This window comes from Gavia stellata, chromosome 30 (assembly GCF_030936135.1).
Source record: "Gavia stellata isolate bGavSte3 chromosome 30, bGavSte3.hap2, whole genome shotgun sequence".
Taxonomy (NCBI): Eukaryota; Metazoa; Chordata; class Aves; order Gaviiformes; family Gaviidae; genus Gavia; species Gavia stellata.
In genome coordinates this window covers 4,723,182-4,736,047 of record NC_082623.1, presented here as the reverse complement: position 1 = coordinate 4,736,047, position 12,866 = coordinate 4,723,182, and positions in this window count along the sequence as shown.

Genomic DNA, 12,866 nt, shown 5'->3' with positions numbered 1-12,866 from the left:
CACAGCGTCCCTGGGGTGAGCTGGCGCTTGCAGGGTGGTGTGGAAAGCGAACGGCCCAAAGTGGCTGCACGGGGAGGTCTCCGTGGGGCTGCGCAGCAGCCTGCTGGGTCAGTTCCTGCTTTTCTTCCAACTTTAATGCATTTTGAATAGTTAATCAAGAGATAACAGAGCGCCAAGGCATTTCCTGATGCCGTGAGACACATTAGTAGGTGGAGCGGTGATTTCCAGTCCCCTCCACAGGCTGCTGTCTTCCATGACCTCTCAAAAAGCAAAAAAACCCCAACAGAACACCGAGCTCTTTGTGCAGACCCTGGTCCCTGCGCCCTCCTGGCTACGCCCGCCGCGGGACCAGCTTCAGCACACGCACCTCTTTCCTTGTAACTCCGGTGGGGATGTTGGGCTGGGTTTTTTTCCCTCTTTGTTAACAAACGCTTTGGAAATAACACAGCGAGGAGCCCCACAGCCCGGCGGAGCCTCGTGCTCCCCGGTGCTCTCCCAAACGCACACCCCAGTGAGCTGCAGCTGAAGGTGCTGCCAAGAGCCGGGCTGCTCGTGGGCTGCGGGTGCTGCTTATCCCTCTGCTCCAGCTGGTGCCGCTTCCACTCCTCTCCCTGCCCATCTGTCTGCCCGAGCAGGCAGTGCTGCTCCTAAGCTCCTCCGAGCAGGGATTAGCTTTCTATCCCATGGGATGCAGCCCCCTGTGCATTGCTGCTTTAAAAAATCCGGTGCCCCGCTCATTAATAGCAGCCCTTGAAATGCACCTGAGCAAACAGCGATAGTCCTGTGTTTGCTTCACATCCTGCCTCGGGGACCCTGGCTGGCTGGAACAGCCGCCTGGCCTCTGTGTCCTCACCCAAAAGAGAAGATTTTGCAACCAACATTTGAAAGGGAGGAGACCCCATCCCAAATCCTCCTCGATTTTTATCTCGCTTGGGTCGGGGGGCTGGATCCCAGCCTCCCGGTCCAGCGCTGAGAGAGCAGAGCCCAGCCTGCTTGCTCGTACCCTGGTTAAATGCTTTTTAGGCGACAGGCTCCTACATAAAGCTGGTGCTTGACTGTACCGCGCGGCCGGGGAAGGAGGGACCCCTGCCATAACGAAATGGCAGTGCCCGGCGGGCGAGGGCCGAGCTGTGTTACGGACAGGCAATTCGGGGACAAAGCGGAGAGAAGGGCGTGAGATGCATTTGCATGAAAGCTGCTCCACGCAGTTTGTTCCAGCAGCCCTGAAGTGAGTCAGTCACATGAAATCACTTGATGTCAACGAGAATCATGCCCCAAATGGTGTCCTGAACCCACGGCCTTTCAGCTAACACTGCCTCATTGTTCCCCTGCCTTCGCCCTCTGCCCGCTTCTCTCTCATGTGCCTTGTGCTCACGTCGTAAGCACTTTGGGACAAGGACCAGCTTTTTGCTCGATCTGTTTTGCAGGCAGCGCTGCGATGTGGGCTTGCAGGCAATGCCAGCACTGCACTAATTAATAAGTTGACTTTTCCAAGTCTCTGCAGTTTGGTTTCTTCACCAGCGTGTTCCAATGCCCAGGGTTTGTGAACGGCAGTGAGCATCGAAGCTCTTCGACACCCAGCGGCAGCAAATTAAAGTAAGAGTCTTGCTCCATCGCTGCCAGCCCCGTTTTCTGAGGCTGAGAGTCCTCTGCCCGCGCCCCGGGAGCTGCCCAGCTGCAGCTTTCCTCTCTTCTAGTCATTTTTCCTCTCACTTTTAAAACAAATAGGAAAGAGTGTGGGAAAGTTGGATTTTGGTATTTTTAATAAGGAGCAGGCAGCGTCAGGAGGTCGGGGAGCGCGGTGTTGGCCGTCCGCCCTCCCCGGGGGCTGGAGGCTCCTCTGGGCGGCTCCTGCCCCTCTGCCGCCGTTCTGCTTTTATCAGCACTTCACACGTTCTGCTGTATGAAATAGAGATGCTGCATGTGAGCGAGAGCAAATCGCGTCCTGCCTCTCCTGGGTGCCTTCGCCTGAACAAGCGGCGGTCCCAAGGGCTGAGCTGAGATCTGGTCAGGAGGGAGAGGAGGGTGAGCTGCGATGCCCTTCTGTGGGAATACTTCTGCCAGTGTCCCCCTTCGGCATCCTTCCCTGCAGCCAAGCAAAGCTGGTATCTTGTAAAAATTGAGCTGATTTGAACTATTTAATTAGTTATCGATTCATTATTTATGATGTAAACTACAGCTTTGATCCCCAGTTCTGCTGCTGGCTCCGGCTCTGCAGCTTCCCCCTTTCCACCCCGACCTCCACATCTGCTCTGATCCTCAATGCTCACATCATTTTCTCTTCTCCATTCCTTGTGTACATTCCTCCATTGCTCCAAAATCCCCCTGACACACACAGACATGTATTTGCTCCTGAAACACTTGGGGCCCTTTCCAAAGTCGGGAGGTGGGATGCTGCTGCTCTGCGGGCTGAGGTGGGACACGGGGAGGCTCTTGCGGAGGGGGCACGGGGAGATGCTGCTGGTTTCTCTTTGGAATCTGGCCTCAGCCCAGCCCGTGCTTTAACTCCTTTGTATAAAAAGAGGAAGGTGATAGCCAGGGAGAGCTCCAGGTACGATCCACAGCAAACGAACACATAACAGGGTAATGGAGTAATTTCTACAAGTGCTGACGCTGTATTTGTTCGCAATTAGAGACTGGATGAAATAATCCTCTCAGATACTGTTTTGCCTGTTCCTGATTGTCTTATCACCTAAGTGCCATGATCAAATTGTGCCCGCGGGCCTGACGCTGTGAGATTGCACCTGGGGCTGCGCTGGGACCCCGGGGGCATCTTGAAGCCGCGACCCTGAGCCATGGATCCTGCATCCGACTCTGAACTTCTCCAAATCATGGGCGTGCGCTTTGCATCTGATGTTTAGGCCTGCTCTCCACCCTTAATTACAAGAGGGCCCATGGGGACCTGTTCTTTCCCCTCTTCATAGGGTATTTTGACAGTCACTCGAGAGCCTTCTGTTGTACTGAAAGGGGATCTGTCATCCCTGCTAATGGATGCTGTCATTAATACTTCCAGTAGCAAGGGGGGCATGGGCGCACTCGAAAACACGTGCATTAGCCCTTTCCTCGCGAGCCCCTGGGATCTGGGAGCGATCCATTATCATGGAGGCAGAGTTAAAGAGCTACAGAGAGATTTTGAGTCATCCTGAGCCTCTGGGAGAGGAGATGCTGCCTGGTCCGGCATCCGCAGCTCCAGTTCTGGCCGTGGAGCATCCTTTGGAGGATGTGACTCTGGCAGGACTCTGGGCATGGGGGGAGAGGGCCAGAAATGGCTTTTGGTAGGAGATGGGCTTAAACAAGTGATGACATGGTCAGCACAGGCAAAGTGCTATCTATTACCAGGATAAATGAGTGTAATTCAATCTCCTGTGGTTAGGTGATGAGATGAGCATTTGGGTGTAAGTGGGGCAGCTCCTTCTGCTGCAGTGTTCCCCAGGGAAGGAGAACGCCCGAGGGTGGGTGACGCGGGAGTTTGTCCTGTGCTGTGAGTGTCCCTTCTATTAAGGATTGTCACTAAGGCTGGAAAGGGCACGCTTTTGATCTTTGCTGGATTTTGCCTTGCAAAACCTGTTCAAGGTTTGGTACATTTTGTCCATCTCCAGAACAGCACGTTTCAATGAGTTGCAAATGGTTTTATTGTAATGTATCTGTCCTCTTGTAAAACTGCCTGTGCTCAGGAGAGGTTGATTTAGATGCAAACTCTGGATTCAGCCTTTCCTGAGCTTTTTTGGGGTTCAAATCTGTTGGTGGCTCCGGGACCTGCAGCAGCTGCTGCTGCAGAAATCCTGGGCCACCCAAAAACCATCCCAAGCAGTGAAGTCTCCAAGGTCCAAAAGCACCCTCAGAGGGGTTCAGAGCCCTGCGGTGGAGTTCAGCCCTCCCTGAACTGAGGCTCATCGGTCATCCCGTTACAGACACCAAAACCTGCCTGCAGTTACTGGGGGAACCCTGCTCCCAGTGCGGGTCAGGACCTGATGGAGAGGAGTGCTGCGGACACTGCTTGCTCACGTTGATACCTGTCTCCAGCTGTAGCAGAGATGTGTCCCAGAGACACTTCCAGCAGTAGCTGGGGGTCCTGTGTGCCCTCTCTCCTGCCCGGGCGGGTTTGGATCGCCCCTGGCATGTTCGAAAAGACCCAAAGGCCCTGCCCCTGTACAGCTTTTGGAGGCAGAGCCCTTCTCCTCCTGTCCTCCCCGGGAAGCTCCCGGCCGTCAGCTACACCCTGCTGTCCCCATCCCACCCTGTCACCCTCGCCCGGGGCAGAGCCTGCGGGGAGGCTGCTGTCACTGCTGCAGGGACTGTGCAATGGGCGCGTTCACCTGCCCCGCGCTTGGTGCTCCCTGTCTGTGCCCCAACATCGCCCCAAGGAGCTGGGCAGCAGGGCAGAGGGAGCGGACAGAGTGGGGACCTGGAGGAGGAGAGCTCTCCCCCCGGCTGTGCTTGCACAGGAGGAGCTGAGGCTGGTGCAGGAGGCTCAGAGCCTCCAGCCCGGGGCTGCGGGAGCAGATGGTGCTCACAGCCCGGCCTCCTTCCCTGCCGGCAGCTCCCTGCCAGGCCACAGCGATGCCACCCGCAGCCGGGGCTCTGCTGTCCGGATGCATTTGTTACTGCCCGATGGGCTGAGGCGTTAGCACAAAGCGGGGGGACACGCTCTGCACGCCGCAGTGCCCAGCACGGTGCGTCCTGCCCGCGGAGGGGCTTTGCTGCGGTGCTGGGTGAAGGGGGCACCTGCGGACGGGGAGCTCATGCCCAGGTGGTGTGGATTAAAGCCAGTGCTTTCTGTCTGTCTGTCTGCCTGCCTGGCCTGCCCTCGCTGCCCCTTTTGCACCTGGGCCAGGGGAGACAAGGTGCAGTGCCATGGGCACGATGTTCAACAGCCCGGCTCGGGGACAAGGGAGATGGTCCGTGGCGGAGGGTCTGAGCCCCGGGGCGGGAGCAGAGCTGCCAAGCAGGGAGCAAGGGGCTTTCACAGGCCAGGCTGACCCCAGCGCCGGTGCTGCTGCCCTGGCCCTGTGCCCCAGGTGTGAGCAATTGCAACCAGCCCTCGTTAGTATAATTGCAGGCAGGGCTGGGCTCTCCCCTCCCAGCTCAGTGCAGAGACCAGACAGAGACTGTGATGGAGAGAGGTAAGGGGGGGAAAGAAGAGAGGCAAAGGTTTGATTTTGGGGGTATTCAAGCACCCAGAGGAGGAGGGTGGGGAGCTGCAGCATGGCAGGACCCTGTCAGGAGGGGATGGGTGCAGGGGTTTACCCCTTAGTGTGGCTGGGGAGGGTGGCCTGAGCTCCCATGGGGCTGGTATTGCTGGGGTGACTGGGTGCTGGTACTGTGCATTTGCTTTGGTTCTCTGTGTGGTCTGTAACCCTGACTGGTTTGTGCTGCTGTGTTGCAAGCTTGGTGACTGGTACCAGTTTGGGGTGCCCTGCCCCAGCTGTGCTGTGGTCTTAACCCCCAGCATGGCCTCAGCGTCCCTGTCCCGTCCCTAGCAAGAGCATCCAGCACCCTGCCCGCCTCTGGGAGCAGTTGGCTGAAATACATGGTACTTCTAGAAATGAAGTCAAACAGCACAATCCCAAGCCAGGGGTAGTGCACCATGCAAACCTGCTTTGCTTGCTGCTAGAAGAAAAGTTAGTTGCATTTACTGGGGCACCTCCAAAATTCAGGGGTGGGATTTTATTTGGGGTGGGCTTTGGTTTGGATCTGGCCCTGGTCCTGTTGCTCTCTGTTGAACGGGCTCGGTGCTGAGGTCCTGCCTTGTGGGGCTGGGCAGAAATGCTGCATGCCTCCTCGCAGCGCACTGCAAACCAATTTACAACTGGAGCAATTCTGAATCACCATATCCATGGAAACTAATGCGCTTCTGCCTTTGACACGGAGCATCGGGAGCCGTGCCATTCCTGCTCCCTGTGCAGAGCAGACCTTGCAGGGCCGGTGCATGGGCCCTAATTAATTGTTTCAGAGTGCAGCAGGCTGTAGGATGTGGTGTGTGAAATGGGTGGAGGGGAGAGCCTCACCTGAGAATGTGGTGCCTAAACCGCCCTGGCTGTGCGGTCTGCAGGGGTGAATCAGCTGGCTGGCATGCGTACATCTCGACACGTGGGGTACCCGCACGTGGGTTTCTCCGTGCACAGATAGGTGTGCACGGGGTAACGCAGCACTGGGGAATGGTCAGGAGTGACTCCGGCGTGGCTGGGTGTATTTAATACCCCCGGTGCCTTGGTGTGCGGGCGGCTGCGTGCTGCCTGCCCCGGCGAGGAAAGGCTCTGGGTGTCCCTTGCCGAGGGACCAGCTGAGGAGGGGACGTGCTGGGATGGGTGCTCTCACCCTCCACCAGCCCCTTGGCTATGCTGCTGTGTCTTATCAATCACTGATTAACTTAATTCTAACAAACTGGCTTGTTAAGGATCAAGTGGCTCCTGCTCTTTCCTCCCGAGGCGGGTGAAGGGAGCGGAGTGGCTCAGGGGGGTGCAGTGAGAGGGGGCAGCCCAGGTTATCCAACATCCTGGAATAGACAAGAAAAATCTCTGCGAGGGGAGGGAAAACCCTTCCTGCGGGACATGAGAAACTCTGCTTCAACAAATGCATCACTGGCGTGACTGGGGAGAGCCCTGCGCTGCCGGGAGGGGACCGAGGCTGCCACGCTCGTGTATTTTGCGTCTTTTTTTTAATGTTAGATGGCCCCGTGTTTGAGCAAAGCGCTGGAGCCTCTCGCTGGGGGAAGAGCTGCTGCTCTCGGGCTGCGAGTGGATTATATGGGGCGTTATGGGGACAAGCGTGTGGTGTGCCACAGATGAGGCAGTCCTAGGAGCAGCTCCTGCTAACAGCAGGGAGAGGTTTAGCTTCACCTGGGGACAAAATAGGCCTGTCTAGTCCTTCTTGTCCTGGCGCAAGGAGCAGACAGGGCTCTCTGATCTGATCCCAGCAGGACAGCTGCATTAAGGCACGGGCTTCGAGCACTCTGTTTTCTCTGTGGCTTTTAAGTGCTTTTCCCTAATAATTGGCCAGTGCATTCATGTACATCGTGGGTCACAGCACCTCATTGTAAGAGGGTCTCAGTGGGAGTTTTCTTTTGGTTCGGCCCCCAGCCAGCAAGTTCCACGCCCCCTCCCCAGACAGGCAAACCCCCGTGCTTGTGCCCAGCTCAGCGCCTCTTTGTGCAGGAGCCAAAGCCGGGATCTGCGTTCAGTCCGGAGACGGGGACTGGGAGCGTGTGGAGACACGGGCTGGGAGTGTGCGCAGCACTGGGGCGTGATGGGTTTGGGACTGGAGTTGCTGTAGTGGTAAAATCTAATTGTAATAAACCAGGTGATGTTATGAGTGGGCCTTTACTGCTCTCCTGTTGCAGTGGGCAGTTTGAATTTTAGATCTGAGCTTTGCAGTTAGTGTTTTTGTGTGGGTTGTTTTTGTTTTTTCCCCTGAACTGGCCAGATCCCTTCTCTGGCTGCAATCGCCTTCATGCCTCAGGGTGGTAGAAATCCAGCCTGACCTGCATGATCCTTAGTTCTGCTGCAATGCACCCTTGGTAAATCCCCGGGGTTTGGAGCCGAAGCACTCGGTGGGGCCTGGAGGCTTCCTTGCATCCAGGGCTGGCTCGTGAGACCTCGGGGGCCACGGGCAGCGCTGCTGGGGCGGCTGCAGCAGCACCTCGGCCATGGGGACCAGCGCAACACCTTAGAAAGCAAAGGAGACCAGCAGAAGTGGCCAGGAGACCTTCCCACTGGCTCGGGACCCTGGGGGCAGAGGGGATGGAGGAAGCTTTGCTCGGGAGGAGATTCCCCCGTGAGCTGCCCGCTGCCTCGCAGGCTGGGCGCGAGCGCGGTGTTCGGCCAAGGCTGCCAGCATGCAGCTCCTAAGCTCTCCCTGAAGACTTGTATTACAATCGATAGCCTGAGTCGATAGCAGCTGGAAGGATGCTCAAAGTCTTTGAAAACACGGCTACAAGTGTCTTCAGTTTAGCACATGGGTGTTTGAGAGATGATGTCTGCCTGAAATCCCTGTTAATGCCCTGATTACAGTTGCTAAAGATCCAAATGTTGGGCCTGTCTTACAGACAGCCCCCTGCAAATTTGCTGGATTGCAAACCACTCTCTAAGCATAGCTGAGCACAACCTTGCAACCTCTTTGCCTGGGAAATGCAGGTTACTAATCTGGGGTTGCAGGGGAGGGGATGCTGAGACAGGCTGACCATCAGGCTGTTGTGCTGCCGAAGGGACGGGAAGGGGGTCGAGGTCTGGCTGTGTGTGCTGCCATCATCCGAAATAAAGCTTCACGCTGCAGGTTTTCCTTCCCTCTTACAGCGCAGCACCACACATTGAGAGCACGCGCAGCTCAGCCGTGGGGAACTCTGCCTAAACCCCGGGACATCCACAGCGCTGCCAGCCTTGCAAACCCACCCACTTTCTGCTATTAGTGCTACCGTGGCGTCAGCAGCAGAAACTCTTTGATGTGGCACCGGTATAAATAGTTCCCTACCTGTGACAGAGCCTGGCTCCATCCCCTCCCCTCCGCTGCCTGGTAAATCACTTGGCAGGAGCCGGTCCCGGAGCGAGACTGCAGCGAGGAAAAACAAGCGCAGAACTCGGGGAAACCTTCTGGCTAACGCAGCCCCGGGAAGGTGATGTGTTATATGGGGAAGCCCTAACATCTACCAGCCCGTCGCACCAGCACTGGCTGCCCTCTTTGTGTCGCTGGGTAAAGTCGCGCCGGCAGCGAGGGCGAGAGCCTTCCCGGTGTGGCGGGGGTCTGTGCATGGCACCGCATCTGCCCCAGCCCTGCAGAGCTCCTCGGCCCTTGCCTTGGCCCCGCTGCACTGCTGGGTGCACGTGCTGGGGGTGCAGTACCCCCAGGCAGAGGGGACCTTGCTGAAGCAGTGCTAAAATCCTCTCCCTCCTAGGAGAAGGTTAGGATATTGCCTGCAATGGTGTCATATTTATTTTGCTCCTTGAAAGGCATCATCCCTGTATCTGACCTTCTCGCCTGTCTTTTAAAGTGTTTTTTAGTATTCAGTCTTCAAATAGTGCCAAGCTGCTCTCTTCTCTATAAAAACAAGCAAGAACCAGCACAAAATGTATATTCCTCTTCCTTTCTCCAGTGTAGGCTCCCTGTTTTATGGCACTCTGGTGCAGGACTGACAGCTCTACAGGCTGTACAATAAATACATGTAATAATTTAGGACCGAAGCTGCTGTTGGGGGCTGGGTTCGGTATTTCACAACGGGCTGTGGGTGGGAATACCTCTCATGCTTCCCTGAGGTCTTGGGACATCTCCCTCATGGTCGTGTTAAACGTCCCTCTGGTAAGATCCCAGACCCTACAACTGCCTTCTGGCAACAGGACCAAGAGCATTTGTCACAGAGAAGAAAACAGTTTGGGTTCAAGGAAACGGCTTTTGTATACCTTGAGAGCTGGCTTTGTTTCCAAGTCTGCTGAGACCTATTCCTTCTCTACAGCTCTGCAACACCCAAAGACATCTAGTGTCAGGAAAAGACAGAAAGTGTCTAGGAAGAGCCTGATACAGCCCATCGCAGCAGATTTTAATGATGTTTCTTCCCTTCCATCTATGGGTTTTGACTCTTAAAGGACTCTCTAAGAAAGTCTCTCTTACCTCTCTGCATATCGGTGCTTTGACCAAGGGCTTTCAGAGATGCTGTTGGTGCTGGGGTTTCCTGCGTGACACATTCATTTATATGGCAACACTGCGAGCTACCCTGGCGCGAAGGGGATGCGTGCAGCAATGTGGTCCCATTCCTGCAGAGCCCTGGGTTTACAGGGGTGCCATCAGCCCATCCCAAAAAATCTTCCCAGGCACCTGTGGTTCCTCATCCCTGGAAAGCAGGGCTGGTAGTGCATGACACTGATTTAGGAAGGAGAAAGATGTGCCTCCAGCTTGTAGGATAACTACAGGCAGTGCTGTGTTAAGTCAATCCTCACGAGACAGAACAAAACCCATCCCTGTTTTGAGCAGAAGGGCAGTGCTCTGGGCTGGCTGGTGCAGGCGAGCCCGGTGCTGGGAGCCAGCCCTGCGGCCACTGAGCCCGGGGCTTCCCGGCTCACACAGCTCTGCTCTGCTGGGCAAGGAGCCCTGCGCTTCTCGTCTGGGGAGCTGTCGGGAGGCTCCCTCGGGATGTGATGTGTTCCAGGTGACTGCGTGGGTTTGCTTCGTGCCCAGCGCCTTCGAGGAAAAATCTCAAAGATTGGGGTGGTGGCGTTGTCAGTGCAAGCAGACAAAGTGCTGCGGGAGACCTTGGGGGTTGCTGAAAGGAGAAGGCGCTGAGAAACGTGGGGAGGTGTCTGCCTCTCATCAGGGTCGATGACTTTCCGTGGATAATTTGGACTTTGGACATACACAAAGCACGCAGAGTGGCTGAACAGCCGGGCCGCGCTTTAACACACGTGAGCTCAGTCTCCACGTGGACTCCCAGCTCCGTGGGCCAGACCCTGTGTGCGCCGTGTTTAGGTGCATCTGGTGCGTGCGTGGGAAATACCTCCCTAATGACATGGTTGGGTTTTCTGCCTTTTATGATTTGCCTGTGGTAAATCTGCAGAGAAGAAAAAAAACTCAGGCCATTAAATTCTCTGCAGGTGTTTTGAGTGACAAAAGTCGTGGTTGCTCTGATAGTAATTGATCAGGTGATGGAGAGGAGCGTTAGCATCCCTTTGTCTCAATCTACTCGTGCTCCAGGGAGAGTGTGCAGCTGGGCTTGACGTGACCCTCTTGTTTTCTGTTTTCTTTAGTCCTGGCTAATTCTAATCTACCCCTGGAAAGTGCAGTTATTGCTAGAAAGTTTGGGACCTGATGCTTTCCTGTATCAGCAAAGCAAGCAGCTTTTGGGGTCAGTGGTGTTGCTGTTGGGTGTGCTCAGTACCAAATATACAGTCTTGAGAGGTTCATCCGTGGATGCAAACCTGCTCCTAAATTGTGCAAGAGCCTGTGCTTCAGCTTTGGACCCCCAGAGCTTGTTGTGGACATACTTGGAGATGGCCTGGAAGGAGCAAGAGCCGTTCTGGGGGTCTGGCTAAAGCCTTGGGCTGGGGTTGCTGCTGGAGGGGGCTCGGGTTGTTCCCAGCTCTTGGATGTAGAGGCTGCTGCCTCCCATCCTCAAAGCAACTAGTGTTTCCTTAGAGAGATGACGATCTCTTATGAATACTCCCCAGTCCAGCCAGAAAAAGAATGCTGAGGCTCGTGGGAGTGGTGCAAGCCTGGGGGAGTCGGTGGGTCAGCATGGGTGAGGCGCAAATGGAGGCAGGAGCTTGGGAAGCTTAAGACATGGGACTGGAGCCCTGCAAAGCACACCCCAGCCTGCCCTGCCGCCGGCTGCTCCCCCGTCTGAGCATCCGTCCCGCTGCGAGTGGGAAAGAGCAACGCGGTGCCGTGCCTGCCGGTGCCCCCCCATGCCCCGCGGTGCAGGCCTGGCGTGGGCAAGTTCTTGTTCCTGACTTTGCACTGAGCCCCTCCGGCTCCCCACTGCCCTGAGCTTCCCCGACACGCTGCAAAACCCCAACCAGCCTCAGACACAGAAATACCCCCCTGTGCCTAGAGCAGCCCCATCTCACACCCCTCACCCAGGATCAGCCCTCGTGGGGGGGTGTGTAGGGAGGGGACTTGGGGACACCGTGGTCTTCCTCATCCTCCCTCCCTGGAGAGGAAAGTCGGCTCTCTTGGGCTGCTCTGGGCTCTGCCAGCCCGTGCTCGAGCTGCTGGAATAGTTTTGTGCAGCAAAAGCTGTGCGAGCCCCCCCGCCCTCCCAGGCGCCACGTTCGAGATGCCTGACCCTGCCAGTGGGCTCTCAAAGTGCCCCCAGCCAGAATGCACCAGGAAAAGCGTATCAGTAATAAATAATAATAATAAAAAAAATATTCCCAGACTTACTCCGTAAGAGACATTTCTGCTGACAGCCCTGTCGACCTCGGCCACTCAGCCCCTGCCACAAGTGACACAGCCGTAGCCCCCCCTTCCTCCCAACTCCACCCCCGGCTCCTCTCAAGCGCAGGCAGAGCCCGCATCGCCTGCAAAGCCATCGCCCGCCGAGAAATGCCCAAACCGCCTCCCTGCTCTTGCCTCCCCGTTCCCGCCGGAGGCGAGCGGGATCTGGCAGGTTCCTTCTTGCCGGAGCAAAGCCGAGTGTGGCTGCGAGTTGGCTCTGATGGAGAACGGTGCCCTGAAACCCAGAGCCTCTTTACGCGCTCTCGGATGGAGGAAGGAGGGAGAAGGCGCTTACCTTGTGCGGGATGGATGCGTGTGCATGAGCCGGGGGCCCGCGGGGCCCCGCCGCTGCCGGAGGCTGGGCTGCGAGGCAGTGCTTGGCTGGTGCCTGCCCGAGTGTGGATGTGTGTGCCCAAAGCCACTGCAGCATCTCTGCATTAGGATGTGCTCCTCCCTCTCCTCCCTCCTTGCGTGCGCGCTCCCTCGCTCGCTGCCAACCACCACGCCGGTCCCTGGAGAGGGTATTTTTTCCTCTGCCTTTACCTCACTTGCCACAGTCCAAGGACCAGTCAGGGAGGCAGAGCGACTTGCAGCATCATGCATAATTCATGCCTTCCCTCAGCCTCCCCGGCTGCTGCTCCCACCAGTCCCCAACAGAAACCCCTCGTCTGCGCCGATCGCCGCCGGCTCGCCCCGTCCCTGGGGCTGGAGCAGGTGTGGGGCCGGGGGGCCGAGCCCCCGGCTGTGGGGTGGAGGCAGGAAAGGGATTAGCCCCAACAGGGGCTTGGGGGGGTGTCTCGACAGGGACAGAGCCCACCTCTGTGCAGTGTGTGTGTGTTTCTGTATGTATGCACGCCCCCGTGCCCAAATATATGTGTATCTGTGTATAAACACACCTAACCAGGCTTATGCACATGCTGGGGGAGATTGCTTTATAGCAAAATTTTGGG